We start from the raw sequence: 6,633 nt of genomic DNA, 5'->3' as shown, positions 1-6,633 counted from the left end.
GAGATAGGTTTTTTGGAGGTACATGCCCTCTGTACCTGTTCCACTGCCAGCTTGGCTGCCATCTGTGCTCTTTCCTTTTGGGTTGGGACATTCCCAAATAGCAATGCAAATGGCTCAATTCTGCTGATTTTTTGTTCTTCCTCTACAGGTCCTTCCTGGATATTCTATAAAGGGGTTGGAGACACAGCAGGTATCAGAGGCAGTAGAAGATATGGTGGGTTTTACTTCTAAACCACCAAATCTGAGATATTCCCTAGAGGGTCAAGAGTTGGGATTAGGAGCATTTGGTCTCTAATTGAAGCTCAGTCTACAAGACAAAGCTTTTCTTTTTCAGTATAAGCCAAGGAGATAGTTTAACATTCTCATACAGGTATATATCACCAAAAATTAACCATCAGAGGAGGCCCTTTCCAGTTTACTCCATCATTTAGGAAGGGGGTTTTAAACAAGAGGTTGCTCTATCAAAGCAGTGAGCTCATGCTGGTGTAATGGTATCTGTGTAAATCCAGCAGTGTAACAGTGGCTGCAGCGATGAGCCCTTAGGCACTTAGCAAGGATTTGCCAAGGAGCCTAAGGGCTGATACATTCTTGAAACACAGTGGGATTTAGGTGCCTAAATGCATTAGGCTGCTTGGAAAATCCCAGCCTTTGAAGTTAAAATAGGCACTAGCCAAAAATAAGTGAAAAAAACTTAAAATAATAAATGTCAGACTAATACCACCATGAAGGTAGTGAGTGCTCCAAGCTTAGCACCTGAAACAAGGCAGGTAGAAGTGGCCACTGAAGGCAACCAAGAGGCTACACCAGCATGAGGGTTCAGAAAAGCTCCATCCCTGGTGTCTCCCATTCTATCAGGAATTGTAGTATGGCCCCTCCAAACCATTTCCACTTCTGATGCATATCTGCTTGTGTGGGAATGATCCAGGTCCTTTGGCTGGGGACGTCCACCTTGTGAGAGTGATGAGGAAAACATTAAAAATGGGTTTTTTTTCAGTTGAGAAGAATCTTAGGGCATTAAAAGTTGGAGAACTCATCTTCATTATTTCTCTTTAAAGTTAGTTATGAATTGAGAATGGCTCTGCTCATATTTCTCTTTTATTTGCTATCTCCCCAGGCTAAAGTGTTGTCTATTTATCTTACAGATTAGATTACTTTTTATGGGGTTCCTGCTATTATATTTCACCTCTAACTTTGTTAGTTTGTGTTTGCTATTAAATTATGTTGAATAAAATGGGTGGCTGAAGGACATTTTTCAGCTCCATCCTGAAATGAGGTTTTTAATCCTGTTTCTGGGTCTGCCCCTGTAGCCCAGCCCACGGGGACAGGATTGGGTACGTAAGAAGGGTAGCAGAGGAGTGTTTGTATCAACTCTAGGCTTTGCAGGGTGAAGCTGCAGGAGAATCGTGCCTGTAAAACCAGTCGGTTCATGTACAGTGATTTTGGAGGCATCTCTTTAGAAACAGGTTCTAATAATATTGACATCATCACAAGATAAGATCCAGGACTAGTTAAATCACAGCCTCGCAACTCACTGCTCCTTTGGGGATTAGAAGAAGTCGCTGAGCTGTCACTCTAAAGCTGATCATGGACTCGTTTAACTATGTCATCCCATAAGACAGCCCTTTCAATTATGTCAACCTGTCTGCTCTCCCTAGACTCTAATTTTAGAGCAGCAGTAGCTAATATTCTTGGAAAACTGATCCGCCTCCACAGATCTCTCCTCTCTGTCTGCTGCTGTTAACGGAGTATCCTGTGGGGAGATTGGACTGCTGCACTTCGCTTCCTGTAATAAACCTAATAAAAATAGGTACCATTAGGTTCCTTTGTGTGTGGTCTCTTTAAGACACTTATCTGAGCTATGTAATGGAGATGTCATGTCTCCTCCACAGAGAGATCTGGCAGCACCATAGGGTCATTGCAATAAAGATAAAATTCAGTTTTAAGAGCCTGGTACAAAATTATGAGCTGAAAAGCAGGACATTGGGATTGGAGTTCAGAGAACTGGGAAAGGCAAATGTGAGCTGGAGTCACCTGCATGTTAATGTCACAGCAGTGGCTCCGCAGCTGGAGCAACGAGCAGGATTCTGGTGCAGGAGGACCACAGGCAATGAGGTGGCCCTGGGGACACCAGGGACTGGAGACTTATCTGTGTCTTCTGGACAGTGCTGAGAGGAGCAAAGGGCAAAAGGCAGAGAGGTGGCTGGACCTGGCTGTCTTGGCCACGGGCATCTCTGTGCTGTGCTGCCTGTGATAACCCAGGGTGGTGGGAAGGGGACAGACTCTGCATCAAGAAAAAGGATGGAGCCACATCCCTGGTTCCTCATCCACATTGTGTCTGTAGTTGGCAGTGATGTTGGACAGTTGTTCCCCCACCATGCCATGAATGTTGCCCTGGCCTCACAGGCTGGCAGCACAGGAGAAAACTAAGTTGTCCTTAGGCTGTCTCATTTGGGGTTTCTATAATGTCAGCCATGGCATTGAAAAGCAGCATGGACTTCTTCCAGCCATGCAATTAGAGCTGCCCCTACAGAGGGGACAGGGAAGGTTTCTGAAGACCTTCTCCCTCTCACTTCTAGGCAGTGTGACAGTCCATTTGGCTGGGTCAAGTCTCCCTTTGCCATTGTTCCTCTGTGCTTGGCCTCTGCCAGGCTGGACTGGAGATGCTGGAGGCTGGTGGTGTTCAGGTTTGAGGCTGTCAGAGGATCTTCTTTTTTTCTGCAGAGAAATTCTAGATTTCTCCAAAATAATGACTCTTGGGTGCTCTGTTTGAAGGAGCAAACCTCCATGAAGCTGAGGAAGACTGTGGTCCTCTTCAGAGGTGCCTTATTCCTCCTTTAGGATGCAGTGGGGGTCCTAAGGCAGACCATGCTGGAGTGACGGGGTGGATGGTGATGTTTTACACCCCACAGGACCACCAAGAGGCAATCCTATGGACTGAAGGGAGAAGAAGGGAAGGATGGAGCAGAAGGACAGGACAAGGGAAAAAGCAATAGCCCTCCTCCCCAAAAAATCTAGAAAGAAATTAAAGGGATCACAGAACAGCAGAATAATCAGAGTTGGAAGGGACCCTTGAAGATCATCTAGTCCAAGTCCTAGCCCTGCACAGGACATCCCAAAGAATCACACCATGTGCCTGAGAGTGTTGTCCAAACCTCTCTTGAGCTCTGTCAGGCTTGGTGCTGTGACCACTGCCCTGAGGAGCTGTTCCAGTGCCCAAACACCCTGCGGGGGAAGAACCATTTTCTAATATGAATGGAGAGGAAAGAGAGTCCATGCAGAGATGAGGGAGGGAGGTGACCTCCATCCACCCCACCCAGTGTCCCCACTCTGCTGGTGAAGGGGCCAGGTCTTCCCTTTGCAGATCATGTTATATAAAGCTAACACACCACAGGCTGCCAGGGAACGGTACCTCCCTCAGACTCCAGCAAGTTAGTTACACATAGCTTTCCTTTCATAAATCCATGTTGGCTGCCCCTAATCAAATTCTGCTTCTCAAGCAATTTCCCTTGCTAATTCCTCCCGAATCAGCCCTAACCCACCTATCCCCCTTGTCGCTAAGCTAGCCAGGCTCTAATCACACACTGCTCCATGTGATCCTTTCCCAAGTAATGCAGGGTTCGGCACTTTCCTCTGGTTCTCAGCAGCCTAACCTGTCAGGAGCAACCTTCTAAAAATATCACTAAAGACCTCAGCTAATTTCTAATCCTCGTTTCTATTAAGATGACTGCCTGTACTATGTGGGTTTCCAGACTTGGGATTTACAGTCTTCCTTAAGAGCATCTAATCTGCAGAGCCATTTCTGTTGTTATCCATACGTAAACTCCTCCCTTCCCCACCATAAAATGTGATCCCTTTGGCAGCAGCTCTCCAGTCTGCAGGGCAGCATGAGCCAGCCAGTGAAGACACTAGCCTATTCCTCTCTGCTTAGCTTACCCTGCTGCTTTTTGGGAGCCTTTCTGGGGAGATCATTGGGGTCCTACTCCTCTCAGGCACTGGGTAGGTGCTTTGTCTGAAAAAAATCAGCCTGTGAGCTCAGCAGGACATGTGATTTCCTTTGCACTTCCCAAGATTTTGAGTGTTGTGTAAATAATGTAATGGAGCTGGTGTATAGTGGTATAATGAAGCAAAGCTCTTGAAGTACCTTAGATAAATGGACTTGCTGTTACTGTTTGTATTCGGATATTTTTTGCTGTTTCCTCCTCCTTTGCAACACTCAGCTGTCTCCAGCTGTGAGAATCAGCCAAGCCAGAAGAACAAGTGAAGTGGGGGAGAATGCCATGCTCCGGCTGTCCCTTGCCACCCTGGCACACACCAGGCAGCTGGTTCAGCTCAGGCAAAGAAAATCCTTTCAATCACATGCCACTGGCCAAAGGACCCTGGTGGAAGATGCTGCATGACTATATTGTCAAGTACCAGGCATGCCTGTGTGCCAGGAGGAGTACTAAAGGAGAACTAAAGCTCTCCCTGGGCTTGAGACCACCAGGGTTTGCATCAAACTGGACTCAAGAGGCAGATTCTGCCACTAGGATGGGATCATCAGCAGATGAACAGTGTGATGTCTGATGGAAATACCTACCACTGCTGCAGAATGCTCTTCCAGGACACAGCTGGACAATGGTGGCTCTTACACATTCACATCAGGGTCAGTCTGATTCCTTCAGCTGCTGCTTATACGGACACAGGGAGAAGAAACTACATAACGCAAAGGACAACATTGCTTGGAAGGCAGATGGCCAGGGAAACTTTTACACATTTTTTACTGTGAGGGTGGTGAGAGACTGGCACAGGTTTCCCAGAGAGGCTGTGGCTGCCCCAACCCTGGCAGTGTTCACAGCCAGGTTGGCTAAAGCCTTGAGCAACCTGCTCTGGTGGGAGGTGTCCCTGCCCAGGGCAGGGGGTTGGGGCTGGATGATCTCTAAGCTCCACTCCAATCCCTTAACATACTATGATACTAGGATACTATGAGGAGGGTTGGCTGTAAGCTGGCACACACAGCAGGAAACACATAAATGCCACGTGGCCAGGTGACGTGGAAGACAGAGGAGGGACACAATGCCATTCCCAGAGTTTGACAGCACACACTGACCTTTGCAGTCAGTCAGCACATGCATTCCCACAGCTCCCCTTTGGCCTCATGGCTCCACTCTGCATGAGTCATGGACTACAGGAGTGAGTCAGGTGTTTTCTGGGAAGAGCAGGGGCAGTACAACATTTTGTCATTTCTCAGTCCCATAACAAATGTCATGAAATCAGTAGTCCTCATCTCCCTCATGCAAAGTCAGTATTGTTACATACCTTCAAAGATCAACATTTCTAAACTACACCGTGACCTCAAAGTGCCTTGTCAAGGTGAGATAAACATTCAAAAACAGAGACCAACTGGGAAGGTTTTTATTTGTTTGACTTGTGCAAACTCCTAGCTGCAGCTGAGGCTTGTCCACCCAAACTAGGTAGCCCATGTTGAAATCCTGCAGCAGGGCCCTGAGCATCAGCCTGCTGGGATGAAAACACCCACTCTCACTGAGCTCTCTGGATTTATTTGTTTGGAAGTAACATAAGCTAAACATTGCAAACCAGAGGGATGGTGCAGCAGCTGAAGTCTTGATAAAAAAAATAAATTTAAATGGAAGAGGCAAAGGGCTGAGGCATTCCAGTGATCTCTGGAGCAAACCAATCCAACATGGGCTTTTCTGGGGCACTCTCCCACGTGTCCTTATTTCAGACATGTCCCACAGCCAGGGCAGTTCTGTGCTTTCATCCCTTTGAGTGCTTGTACAACAGGGAATTCACAGCGGTGGGAATGCTTGTGTCATGTGGACATGATTCCCTGGGGAAGCTGGTGAGTCCTTGTCTTCATCACCACCCTCTCTCACTCCCACACTGAAGTCAGAATCACAGAACCACTCAGGCTGGAAGAGTCCACAGTGGGTCATCTGGCCCAACCTCCCTTTTCAGGCAGGGTCATCCTAGAGCACATGGCTCAGGATGTGTCCAGATGGTTCTTGAATATCTCCAGTGAGGGAGAATCCACAACCTCTCTGGGCAATCTGTTCCAGCACTCACTCACTCACTCACTCATCTCCATGACCTGCTGTCTTCCCTTCCTATTCCCCCATCCCAATGCCCATCCTCATCCTCATCCCCATCTCCATCTTCACCCCTATCTCCACCTTCATCCCCATCCCCACTCCTATGCCTATGCTCATGTTCATCCTCATCTCCACCTTTATCCCCATTCCATTCCCATCCCCATCCCCACCCCTATACCTATGCTCATGTCCATCTCCATCTTCATCTCCATCTCCACCTTCATCTCCATCCCATTCCCATCCCCACCCCTATACCTATCCTCATGCCCATGCCTATCTCCATCTCCACCTTCATCCCCATCCCATTTCCATCGCCATCCCCATCCCATTTCCATCCCCACCCCTATCTCCGCCCTCATCTCGCCCTCATCTCATCCTCATCCCCATCCCCACCTCCATCCCATTGCCATCCCTATCCCCATCCCCACCCCTATCTCTGCCTTCATCCTCATCCCATCCTCATCCCATCCCCATCCCCATCCCATCCCCATCCCATCCTATCCTATCCCCACCCCAATGCCTATGCTCATGTCCATCTTCATCT

Source organism: Acanthisitta chloris, unplaced genomic scaffold (genome assembly GCF_000695815.1).
Source record: "Acanthisitta chloris isolate BGI_N310 unplaced genomic scaffold, ASM69581v1 scaffold35356, whole genome shotgun sequence".
Classification (NCBI taxonomy): domain Eukaryota; kingdom Metazoa; phylum Chordata; class Aves; order Passeriformes; family Acanthisittidae; genus Acanthisitta; species Acanthisitta chloris.
Note: the sequence above shows the minus strand (reverse complement) of the source record.